This window comes from Pristiophorus japonicus, chromosome 7 (assembly GCF_044704955.1).
Source record: "Pristiophorus japonicus isolate sPriJap1 chromosome 7, sPriJap1.hap1, whole genome shotgun sequence".
Lineage (NCBI taxonomy): Eukaryota > Metazoa > Chordata > Chondrichthyes > Pristiophoridae > Pristiophorus > Pristiophorus japonicus.
Window position 1 is genome coordinate 214,993,723 of NC_091983.1, and position 12,937 is coordinate 215,006,659.

At 45.5% G+C, this 12,937-nt stretch overlaps 1 protein-coding gene across 6 annotated transcripts in view; it reads left to right on the top strand.

The window, feature by feature from the left end:
- Window positions 1-12,937, top strand: part of LOC139267447 (tyrosine-protein kinase Fyn) — a 348,021-nt gene that overhangs the window by 136,984 nt on the left and 198,100 nt on the right. The gene's annotated exons all lie outside the window — the stretch shown is intronic.

Sequence of the window (12,937 nt, forward strand, 5' to 3'; positions counted from 1 at the left end):
AATTGCAGTCTCTGTCACAGGTGGGACAGAGAGTTGTTGAAGGAAAGGGTGGGTGGGGAGCCTGGTTTACCGCACGCTCCTTCCACTGCCTGTGCTTGGTTTCTGCATGTTCTCAATGGCCAGACTCGAGGTGCTCAGCCCCCTCCCAGATGCTCTTCCTCCACTTTGGGTGGCCTTGGGCCAGGGATTCCTAGGTGCCGGTGGGGATGTTGCACTTTATCGAGGTGTCCTTCAAGTGTTTCCTTTGCCCACCTGGGATTCGCTTGCCGTGTGGGAGTTCCAAATAGAGCGCTTGCTTTGGGAGTCTCGTGTCGGGCATGCGGACGATGTGGCCCGCCCAACGGAGCTGGTCAAGTGTGGTCAGTGCTTCCATGCTGGGGATGTTGGCCTGATCGAGAACACTGACGGTACATCTATCTTCCCAGTGCATTTGCAGGATCTTGCGGAGGCAGCGCTGGTGGTACTTCTCCAGCTTTGAGGTGTCTACTGTATATAGGCCATGTCTCTGCCACATAGGAGGGCTGGTATCACAACTGCCCTGTAGACCATAAGCTTTGTGCCAGATTTGAGGTCCTGGTCTTCAACCACTCTTTCCTCAGGTGACCGAAGGCTGCGCTGACACACTGGAGGTGGTGTTGGGCCTCATCACCGATGTCTGCCCTTACTTGATGGTAGGTTCCCGAGATATGGAAAATGGTCCACGTTGTTCAAGGCCGAACCGTGGATTTTGATGATCAGGGGGCAGTGCTTTGTGGCGGGGTCAGGTTGGTGTGGAGGACCTTTGTCTTACGGATGTTTAGTGTAAGACCCGTGCTTTCGTACACCTCAGTGAAGGTGTTGACGATGGTTTGGAGTTCGGTCTCTGAGTCTGCGCATCGCAAGCGTCATCCGCGTTCTGTAGTTCGATGAGAGGATGAGAAAACCTTGGATCTAGCCTGGAGGCGACGAAGGTTGAACAGGTTCCCATTGGTTCTATAATTTAGTTCCACTCCAGCGGGGTGCTTGTTGAGAGTGAGATGGAGCATTGCAGCGAGAAAGATGGAGAAGAGCGTTGGTGCGATGAAGCAGCCCTGCTTGACCCCGGTCCAGACGTGGATTGGGTCTGTAGTGGATCCGTTGATCAGGATCACTGCTTGCATGTCGTCGTGGAACAGGCGGAGGATGGTGACAAACATTTGGGGGCAGCTGAAAAAGAGGACGACGCTCCATAGTCCTTCACGGTTGACAGTGTCAATGGCCTTTGTGAGGTCAAAGAAGGCCATGTACAAACTGCCTGTACTGTGTTAATGAAGCAAGGCAGCCATGTGGGATAGCAATGCACGTTTTAGGCGATTTTCACGCTCGTTGTCTCGTTGCAGACAAAATGGGAAAGAATTTGAAATCTGTGAAGGAATGTTGTGGTGTTTTGCCACTTGCTCCATTGATGCAACTTCCTACATTCCATTTTTCCAAGATCGTCCCACAGATGTCATCGAACGAAAGCACTAAACCAACCAGAAAAAAAGGAAATGAACACATTAGGCAGCCACGTTCAAAGAAATGTAGATGTGTGGGCAAGATGCCATCAGCCTTCACAGTCATCTGCTCTTGCACATGTTACTTGCAGTGACTGTATACAGTGCACTGTCTTAGCAAAGCATGACTGTGAAAGTGTTCGTGGACCTGGAATACTGGAGGGAAAGAAAGGATTGAGAATTTGAACACTGGCTCCATTCTACCCAAAATAAAACACAACAGCTGCAAATGTAACTACGAACATACAATAAATAAGGCGCAGGAAAAAACTCTGATCCATTCAGCTTGTCACATACAGATGTGCCTCACATTACATGCACTCCCTACCTCACCCAGAGCCACGTAATCACCTGGTAGAGGCAAAAAAACAAGATAAATACCTTGGTCAAATAGGGGGGAACAAAAGTCTGTGAAATTTCTGTCCGACTCCCTTAGCCAATCAAAATTAGTCCCGGAGACCACCTTAGCCCCGATCAACATTACAAGGTACTTCCTCTTGTATGAAATGCTCTCGGCCCCAGCCAGAAACAGGTTTAGCTCCCACTTGAAGGAATGAAGTGAATCAGCATTCCATGTGCGAGCTGGCGTAGATCCACTATTCTCTGGGGGTGGGGCGGTTATAGAAGAACTGCCTAACATCTAACCTAGTTCTGCCCTTGCATAACTTGTAAGAGTGACACCTGGTCCTTCCTAACCTATCCAGTTGACAATTGATCGAGACAAACATAATCTAGGCCCTTCATCATCTTACAAACCTTGATCAAATCACCCCCAAGTCTAAATTGTAGAGGCCCCAGCTCTTGGAGCTTATCTGGCTAACTGAGATGCTTTAAACTGGGCATTAATCAGCAGGGCTCCTCTGCACCCTTCCCGAAGCCTCGATCACACATCCTGAGAGGAGACCAAAACTGGACACAGTATTCTCACCAAGGTCACAATAAGGACACAATAATATGCTTTGTTTTATAGTGAATTGACCTGTAAATACACCCTCGAACCCTATTCATTTTAGCGATAGCTTCACGGCATTGGTCATGAACCTTCAGAGATTAATGCACTAAATAGCTCAGATCTTTCTTTCACCGCTGGCTTTAGTTTTTCCCTGAAGGGTGTTTTGTATGTTCAGTATTTAACCTGCTGACGTGCTAAGTTAAATATAATTTGCCAGTCACTGGCCCAATCCCCCAACGCACCCTACATTCCAACAGTGACTACACTTCAAAAGTACTTCATTGCCCGTAAAGTGCTTTGGGACATCCTGAGGTCATGAAAGGTGCTATATAAATACAAGTCTGTCTTTTTATTTAAATGTGCGGCAGTAGTCGAGCATCCTCTACCATTCTAACTTTCTTGCATTACTTTATCATTTGCAAACCTGATCATTTCCCTCAACCGCTACTTTCTTAGTATTAGAGATATGGGCCACTGAACTTCAGCTGTCCTCTTTTATTGAAGAGAATGGAACAAAATGGTGCCCTTCCTTAAGCGAACACATTACCAGCCACGCAAATATAGAAGCAAAATACTGCGGATGCTGGAAATCTGGAATAAAAACAAACTGCAGGAAATACGCAGCAGGTCAGGCAGCATCTGTGGAGAGAGAAACAGAGTTAACGTTTCAGGTCGATGACCTTTCATCAGAACTGCAAAATGTTATAGATGTAACAGGTTTTCAACAAGTACAGAGGCAGGGAATGGGGGCTGGAGGAAAGAACAAAAGGGTGTGATAGGGTGGAAGGCAGGAGTGATTGAACAATGAAAGGGATGGTGATGCAAAAGTGGATGGTAATGGGACATTCATCATCGGCAGTCCCTCAAAATCGAGGAAGACTTGCTTCCACTCAGTGAGTTCTCAGGTGACTGAACAGTCCAATACGGGAATTACAGTCTCTGTCACAGGTGGGGCAGACTGTCATTGAAGGAAAGGGTGGGCGGGGAGTCTGGTTTGCCGCACGCTCCTGCCTGCGCTTGATGTCTGCATGCTCTCGGTGACGAGACTCGAGGTGCTCAGCGCCCTTCTGTATGCTCTTCTTCCATTGAGGGCGGTCTTGAGCCAGGGATTCCCAGGTGTCGGTGGGGATGTTGCACTTTATCAGGGTGTCCTTGAAATGTTTCCTCTGCCCACCTGCAGCTTGCTTGCCAGGTCGGCGGTCCGAGTACAGCGTGCGCTTTGGGCATGTGAACAGTGTGGCCCACCCGTGTGATCAGAGCTGGTCGAGTGTGGTCAGTGCTTCAATGCTGGGGTGGTTGGTCTGGTTGAGAACGCTGATGTTGGTGATTCTGTCCTCCCAGGGTGGCTATTAGTAATGGGACATTACTAGCCACAGCATCCATTATTTCAGAAACTCATTGATGCTTCATATAACACTTCTGCATTGCATCTCTTCATATGAATTGTTTCCTAGACCACGTGTTGTGAATGTAAAATAGAATGCTGGGAACCTGATGGAAGAGCAAGTGTACGACATGGTTTTGGGAGGGTGGTGGCCCAAGGAGCAGTGTATGTTAGTATTTCCAGCGGCTTTGAACTATTGGTCTACGAAAAGCTTGAGGATGCATGATTGGTTAATGGGTGTTTCAAAACCACATTGTTTGATACACAATTCAATTGTTTAGTTCAAAACGCATCCCCGTGCTGGAAGTTGGCAGCTCATGTTCATCTGCCAAAAAGCTGCAACTGATTGATGGCATGTTTTCTTTATCCCTATTGTGAATGATTTGGGGTGTTGTACAAAGAAGCTGGCCCCCATTTCAAAAGAAAGCAAGGTTATAGCTGCACGACTGTTTATGTCATGTATTCAACCAGCATTGCAACCCATGTATAATCTGACCCAAGTTGTACACACTGACAACAATGACCACTAGGTGGGAGACACTCCTAACCTGGCCCTTCAGGTATAAAAGGGGAAGCTCCGCCCATCTTCATCACTTGAGTGCTATGGAATAAAGGACAGGTCACAGACTGACCACCTCTCAAGCATGGGCCTCGTGTGCATTTATACTGTATAGTAAGGACATATCAATGGCGACGAGAAACTGGGATTTAAACCACGCGAGCATGGCCACGATCAGAACAGACGAGAGGTACTGTATTAAGGAATGGTTGGGACAGAGATTCAACATTGTTAAAGCAACACACAGTTCTCCAGGCAGACAGGGCAGTCGGGCATGCCCCAACATGTAGTCGAACCCAGAGGGGGTGTTCGATAGAGACAATGGCAAGCTGAACGGCGATTCACGCCATTGCAAGGGACAATGCGGCCAGTAATGGGGCCATCAACACCTGTTAATGGCACACTCAAAGACAATAACAGGGGCAGTCAGGGACGATCAACTGGCAAAGGACCTTTTGTTTCCAACAGCAGCTCTTGTTGGAGGCGTGGAGGCACACACTCAGCCGGAGTTTGCAGAGGTGAGCAAAATACCTACTGAAATGTACACTGGGGGAAATCGCTGGAAGCTGAAGTTCAGCGAATTCAGGTGGAGCACATATACAGTTCATACACCAGGACGCCACCGATAATGATGAAAATGCTCCTCAATGGCATCCCAGTATCAATGGAGCTAGACACAGGGGCCAGCCAGTCCCTGATGGGTATCAAGCAGTTCGAAAAGTTGTGGGCGTCCAAGGCCAGGAGGCCAAAATTATCGCCGATTGACGCATAGCTACGGACATATACAAAGCAGATCATTCCGGTGCTAGGCAGCGCCATGGTAGTCGTGATCCACAAAGATTCGGAGAACAGGTTGCCACTCTGGATTGTCCCAGGGGACGGTCTCGCACTACTGGGAAGGAGTTGGCTTGCTGTCATGAACTGGAAATGGGGCGATGTCAATGCAATTTCCTCTGTGGAGCGAGTATCATGTTCACCGGTCCTGGACAAATTTGACTCATTATTTCAACCCGGCATTGGCACTTTCATGGGGGCCAAGGTAGTGATTCACATAAACCCGGACGCTACAAGTGCTCCTACGCAAAGGTCGCGAATGGGTCTGGGGGGACAGCCAGGAAAGGGCTTTTAATAGAGCACGCAATTTGTTATGTTCTAACAATCTGTTAACGCTATATGACCCATGTAAGAAACTTGTTTTAACGTGCGATGCATCGTCCTATGGTGTCGGGTGTGTGTTGCAGCATGTCAATGCCAAGGGTCAGTTACAGCCGGTAGCTTATGCCTCCAGAAGTCTGTCACAGGCAGAAAGGGGCCACGGGATGGTAGAAAAGGAGGCGCTCGCATGTGTATATGCGGTAAAGAAAATGCACCAGTACCTGTTTGGCAGGAAATTTGAGCTGGAGACAGATCACAAACCCCTAACGTCCCTTTTGGCCGACAACAAGGCCATAAATGCAAATGCATCGGCCCGCATACAGAGGTGGGCACTCACGTTAGCTGCCTATGACAACTCTATTTGGCACAGACCGGGCACCGAAAACTGCGCCGATGCACTCAGCAGACTCCCACTAGCCATGTAATGAAAAGGACACTCAAAACCCGGCTATCCCTTATACACCCCATCATGAAAGAAATTGTTGAGAGCAGGCGCGAGCCACAATATGACTACCATGACAGGAATGCGAGGACATGATGTATTGATGTAAATGACCCTGTTTTTGTCCTCAACTACGCTGCAGGGCCCAAATGGCTCGCAGGCACTGTGATAACCAAAGAGGGAAATAGGATTCTGGTAGTTAAACTTACCAATGGACAAATCTGCCGCAAACACGTGGATCAAACAAAAAGGAGGTTCAGCAACCCCATAGAAGAAGCAGAGGAAGAACACGATGTAGAGTTCACTCCACCACAGGTGACCGCACACAGGAACCAAAGGGAGGAGAACCCAATCACTGTGGGCAGTCTGGACAGGCCTGAGGCACCGCAAACAGCAGACACTCAGGCCAGCGCCCAACAACCGGAGTCCCAACTCAGGCGCTCTACAAGAGAGCGTAAACCACCAGAGAGACTCAACCTGTGATCCCAATAAGACTTTGGGGGGGAGGGGATGTCATGTATTCAACCAGCATTGTAACCCATGTATAAACTGACCTAAGTTGTACACTGTGACAACAATGACCACTAGGTGGGAGACACTCCTAACCTGGACCTTCGGATATAAAAGGGGAAGCTCCACCCACCTTCATCACTTGAGTGCTGTGGAATAAAGGACAGGTCACAGTGACCTTCTCTCAAGCATGAACCTCGTGTGCATTTATACTGTATAGTAAGGACTTATCAGTTTTTTTACTTGCTTTAACTTTTTCTTTTCCACGATGCGAGGAGACACTCGGGGTTGAAGACCCACAATCTTATGCTTAAAAACTCAATTTTAAAAGTTTTTCAAATAGACTCTGATGATTTCAAGCACTTTATTTTATTTTCAGGAGAGCTCAAGCTAGTGTGAAATTCAAACATTGTCTTTGACAGTCTTGCATTTTTTTTTAAAAAGAACATGACCGATGAGATAAAGGAGGGTTTGACTTAAAACTGGAATCGGCAACATTTGGGATATGGGAGCGACTACAGAGATAATTGAAAGAATGAGATGAGAGCAAGGACACATCTCTGGCAACTTCAGGAACACCTCATTTGTGTGCGGAAGGCAAATAATATTAGCATGAAGTCAAAATGGAGCCTTTTACGTGAACTTCTCTGTGTGGGTGTGAAATATATATTTTTTAAATCATAGGAAAACCAACCGTGGGTGGTAGGTATGTAGCACTAGCAATAGATCTTGCAGATCCACACATTGCACTTCGAACTGTTGAAGTGGTAAGGCAGCTCATTAAAGTCGAGGAAGGTGACATTATAAAGAGAAGTGACTCTGCAGGCATTGCAGTAGTGGAGATAAAACTGATTGGTCATAGCCTTCCAAGATTGGTGCTTATTGGCAGAATGAATGGGGAATGAGCATGAGGCAACAGACATGCGATGTGCATTGATAGACTGGGATGGTGCTGTCGCTGAATGACACTGGCACCAAACCATCAGCATAAGGGCAGAGCAGGGCGTTTCTTTGCTTAGATATTGACTCTGTGTCCAAAAGGGAGTAAAGGGTTTTGGGCAGTGGGCAGGGAAGTGGAGTTGAGGCCATGATCAGACCAGCCATGATCTTATTGAATGACGGAGCAGGTGCAAGGGGCTGAATGGCCTACTCCTGCTCCTATTTCTTATGTTCTTCGAAGCAAGGACTATGTTTTTGGAAATAATGCCTTGATTTTTTTTTAGCAATTAAAGGAATAAACGATTGTAGCACAGTGAAGATGTCTTAAGGAACTGCTTTCAGCTGTTGGTGTTTACCACAGAACCCAGGAAGGCACTAAAACCCCGTACGCTTAAATATTACACCGGAAAAGAAAATCCTCAAGCTGTTGTTTTTTTTTAACCCCCCCCCCAGCAAATACGATGCACTGCAGGTAACCTTCAAACTCAGCTCTCACCACAAAGCAAGGAAATGCTAATTTATTTCTGATCTGACATTTCCAGACTTGGCAACAATGGTAGTTCTGACTTCATTTTAATGGTAACCACTGGCTTCATTAGACCATACATAGCAAGTAATGATTGCCTGAGTACTGCAGACTCCCACTAACTACAAGAGTGAAGCTACAGATTTCCTCCACCACAGCAGTGACTCTGCATTCACTAATCCCCTCTGCAAATGTTTTTGTGCATCAAGGACGTGGTACACACCAACAGATCTCTATACTGGCAGCCTCTGCTGGCCCACAAGCCAAACAAAACAAAAAATAAATCCAAACCCACTTAAAATGAAAACAATCTGTTTAATAAAAATGTTTTGATGGGGTGAGATGAGGTAATGTGGAACAGAAACACCAGCTGGGCCGAATGGTCTGTTCCTGTGCTGCAAATATGATTTTTTTTTAAATTCATTGGATGTGGGCATCGCTGGCAAGGCCAGCGTTTCTTGCCCATCCCCAATTTCTCTCGAAGGTGATAGTGAGCCACCACCTTAAATTCAACTGAGTGGCTTGCTGGGTCATTTCAGAGTCAATCACATTGCTGTGAGTCTGGAGTCACATATAAGTCAGACCAGGCAAGGACGGCAGATTTCCTTCCCTAAAGGGCATTAGTGAACCAGATGGATTATTACAACAATCCGGTAGTTTCATATTCCAGATTTATTTAAGTAATTGAATTTAAATTCCCCAGCTGCCGTGGTGGGATTTGAACTCACGTCTCCGGATAGTTAGTCCACGCCTCTGGATTACTAGTCCAGTAACGTTACCACTGTGCTACCGTGCCCCTGTAATAAGTGATGGACAGCAGGAAATCATTTCACGGTCTTATCAAATGATTAGAAACACTATTAGGTTTACACTTTTAATTTAGAATTCTGAGTAATGGTGGTGTTTGGAAGAGATCCACAGGAGAGTGAACTGGTGCGTGTTAAACTTGTTTTGGCTTGGTGCATCAACAGTGGCTCGTGATCTTGGAATGAACAGCGGGATCAGGTCGAAGTGTTGACCACATTCGTGATGCACTTTGAGGGCTTGACTGACTTGAGCTTTATACTGAAGTAGAACTGTAAATGCATGGCGTACCAGTCAGTGCTCGAGAAGAGAAAAGTGCGGTTGTGACCTTTTGGCTGCGCACCCTTGATGAAGGGTGCACACCTGAGATGTTAATCTGCCATTTCTATTTCCAGTTGCTGCCTGACCTGTGTATTTCCACCATTGTTATTTCCCTACCAGCCCTTTTTTTTTTTTAAATTCCCGAGTTTTTATTCTACCGCTGAATCAGTATGTGGCCCAGCATCAAAGGCCATTAAAACACGAGCAATACCAGACCTTTGTTGTTATAACATCCAATCCTATAACTTCAATAAACCAAGCCCTGTACTTCAAAATATAGACACTACTACTGCACTAGTTTACCTAGTTTCTTTCAGAAAATAATATTTTTGGGATACAATGAGTAATTTCGACATGGCATTTGGTGAGTGTGACAAGCTTATTAGGAACGGATGACTTGGGATCAATGGCACCCAAAGCTCTCCATCACTTTTTTTTTCTTGTGTCATGTCTGGGTCTGTTGCAGACTAATTGCTGGAGATTAATTGCTATGATTAGTCAACAACATCATTATCACTGTATTCTGCAAGGGCCAGGATGGTGGAAGGCGAACTAGAGGGATCTTTGTCTTTTTTTTTTTGTCCAGCATTTCCTCTGCTCCTATTCTCCTTGTTCCCAACTACAGTGCTGTTATACCATACAGTGAATTACAGGGTTCTAATCTAATGAAGGTTAGAAAAAGCGAGGCTTGTAACTACTTCTTAAATCCTGAGGCTCGGTTGCAGTCTTCTAATGCATTTCAGTTCTCTCAAAATCCTGGCGAAGCTACCAGGCAATAAATCTTGGCCATATAATTTTCTAATGTTGTGCAGCACAAGTACATTTTATGTGATCATCATTATGTATCAAGGAGATGGAGTCCAGTGAGAACCGCTACAGGCACTTTGAACATTTTGAACAGAAGATGTTGAACAGAATTTTTCAAAAGCCCATTAATAATAGTGTAAAGTAGTGGTTAATGGGCAGTAAGTTAAAGGCTGTCGACTAGTGTTTGGTTTCAGATCGTGGGTATTGGTCTTTTTAGAAACTGTTTTATTTTGACAAAATCTGACCTCTATTAGATTACAGTCCTACAGCTCACTCCAATGTCGCTTTATTATGGTGCGTACTGTTCTTCTTGTTGGAACTTGTGTGATTCTCTCCCAGGCACTTCCATGTTCTGTACGTTGTGTCTGCACTGGCTGATCGCCATGATGCATAGTCACAAAGGTGCTGTAATGTATGCACCTATGAGTATGCTCATCGGTTGGTAGAGCGGAGGACTGTAGTGTAATACAAAGCAAAATCATCCTTAGGGCGCTGGTTCAATTCCGGCTCGAAGGAGCTAGCTTTCTTTGGGAGTTAGCAGGTGTTAAGCAGCAATTCGCTCAAACCAGCTCTCTCCACTTTATAACACAAGAGTTGTAGACTGTTGAGTTGGGAGCGGCTTAGCCAGTCATGTGATGTTCACAAGACTCAATAAAACCCCAGCCAGTTGGGTTCAGGAGATCCACGATGAGGCAGGTGGTTGTGAGCCTGGTGAATGGATTGGTAATGTGTAGTGTGATAGTTTATGAGCAAAGGTTGAACAAACAAGTTCTTAATAGCAATGTGTTGCTATGAATTTTTAAGCAAAGAACCCATGAAGCAAATACATTACAGGGGCTAATAATGTGTGGCTTATTGCACAGCAGCTCACCAGGATTCAGCGTCCTTCAACCAGAATGCAGTACGAGACCAAATTAGTTAGTGAATTGGCCACAAAATGAAGTGCGCTGCAGCTATCCTGTGGTGAATTAATCTACTTGCTGTGCTTCGTGCAATGGGAGCTTTATAGATGATCGGCAGATGAGATGAGGGCAATGTTCTAATTGTTTTTGCATGCAGTTTGTTTTATGACTGTGTCTGTATTGCATACTCTATTTTCATTGGACGGAAATCTGTGTAATGTGGATCGCTGGATTTAATGGTGGCATTTTGCCGTCGAGTCTATGTATATGTGACCATGCTTGATCACCTGTATTTGCATTGTTGATCAGGATTGGCATTACAGCTGTGGAACTGTGTACCATTCTCAATTGAGATTGAGCTGAAAATGACAGTATGGCTCTTGATGACTCTCTCGCTCTCTGGATGGAAAGACAGTTCTCCTAGTGACTGACATGACTTGCGCTGCTCCGTTTCACCGGTATTCCCCTACCAACACTCAAGCAAATCGTTGATTCTTTGAGTCAGTTTTCAGAGCAATTCACTTCACGTGTGTCCTTTGTGATTACTCACTGTGGCGACATTTCATGAGGCCATTAGTATTGCACTGCTTCGATGGCGAAATCTCTTCAATTCAGTTCCATCTATTAGCCCTGCGTTCTTTCAATAGGCTTCTTTTTCCTTTTTGTTTTATTCGTTCATGTTTCTATAGACAGGTTAGATGCAGAAAGAATGTTCCCAATGTTGGGGAAGTCCATAACCAGGGGTCACAGTCTGAGGATAAGGGGTAAGCCATTTAGGACCGAGATGAGGAGAAACTTCTTCACCCAGAGAGTGGTGAACCTGTGGAATTCTCTACCACAGAAAGTAGTTGAGGCCAATTCACTAAATATATTCAAAAGGGAGTTAGATGAAGTCCTTACTACTCGGGGGATCAAGGGTTATGGCGAGAAAGCAGGAATGGGGTACTGAAGTTTCATGTTCAGCCATGAACTCATTGAATGGCGGTGCAGGCTAGAAGGGCTGAATGGCCTGCTCCTGCACCTATTTTCTATGTTTCTATGTTTCTTCTATGTCTATGTGGGTGTCGCCGGCAAGGCTGGCATTTATTGCCCATCCCTAATTGCCCTCAAGAAGGTGCTGGTCAGCTGCCATTTCAGAGAGTAATTAAGAGTCAACCACATTGTTGTGGGTCTGGAGTCACACATTGGCCAGACCGGGTAAGGACGGCAGATTTCCTTCCCTAAAGGGCATTAGTGAACCCGATGGGTTTTTATGACAACCTGGTATTTTCATGCTCACCTTTTACTGATACTAGCTTTTTTATTAATTCCAGATTTATTTAATTAACAGAATTTAAATTCCCCAGCTGCCCGTGGTGGGATTTGAACGCATGTCTCCGGATCGTTAGTCCAGGCCTTTGGATTACTAGTCCAGTAACATTACCATTATGCTACCGTTCCCTGTTATGTGCATTGTTCTACAATTAATGCTAAAAATTCAGTGGTCTGCCACTTAGTACAGTGGAAATGAATTTGAATTTTAAAAAAAGTAAATGAAAAGATTTAAATATTTTATGAGTTGGGATTTGATGCCCTGACAGAGTGGAGATGGAAATGGTCTGACTGGGTCCTGAATGAACCCAAGTTCCAGGATGGGGTGTTGGGACGGGCTCTTCTCAATCCCATTTTCTCTTTTCTTTCCAATCACTGATGCTCGAATTTTAAAGGAACAATGTTTTTTTTTTAATAATTCGATTTAAATCTGGGGTCCAAGTGGTGTGATGATTTGGCAGTGGGCTATGAGTCAGGTTTGTGTCTCTTAATTTGCCCATTTCTTAACACCAGACAGACCCCTTGGGGAAGGTGTTAAATGGGGCAAACGGTTCCTGGGGGGATGTGGGTGTGGGGGAGGGGGAACAGGACAGGATATAAATCCAAGGTGAGGAGCTGTTCCACATCGACTCTCGTGCTTGCATTGTCAACAGCAGAGACCTTGGGGGAGGAGGTCACCTGCCATCGCACTCTGGAGGGGCAGTAACTAAATGTAAAGTTTAGCAAAATCATCATTTATACAGTAATTGTACTCTTGTTGCTAAACCCGACGTCTGTGCTTCCCTAATGTGTATATATATTGTATAGTAAA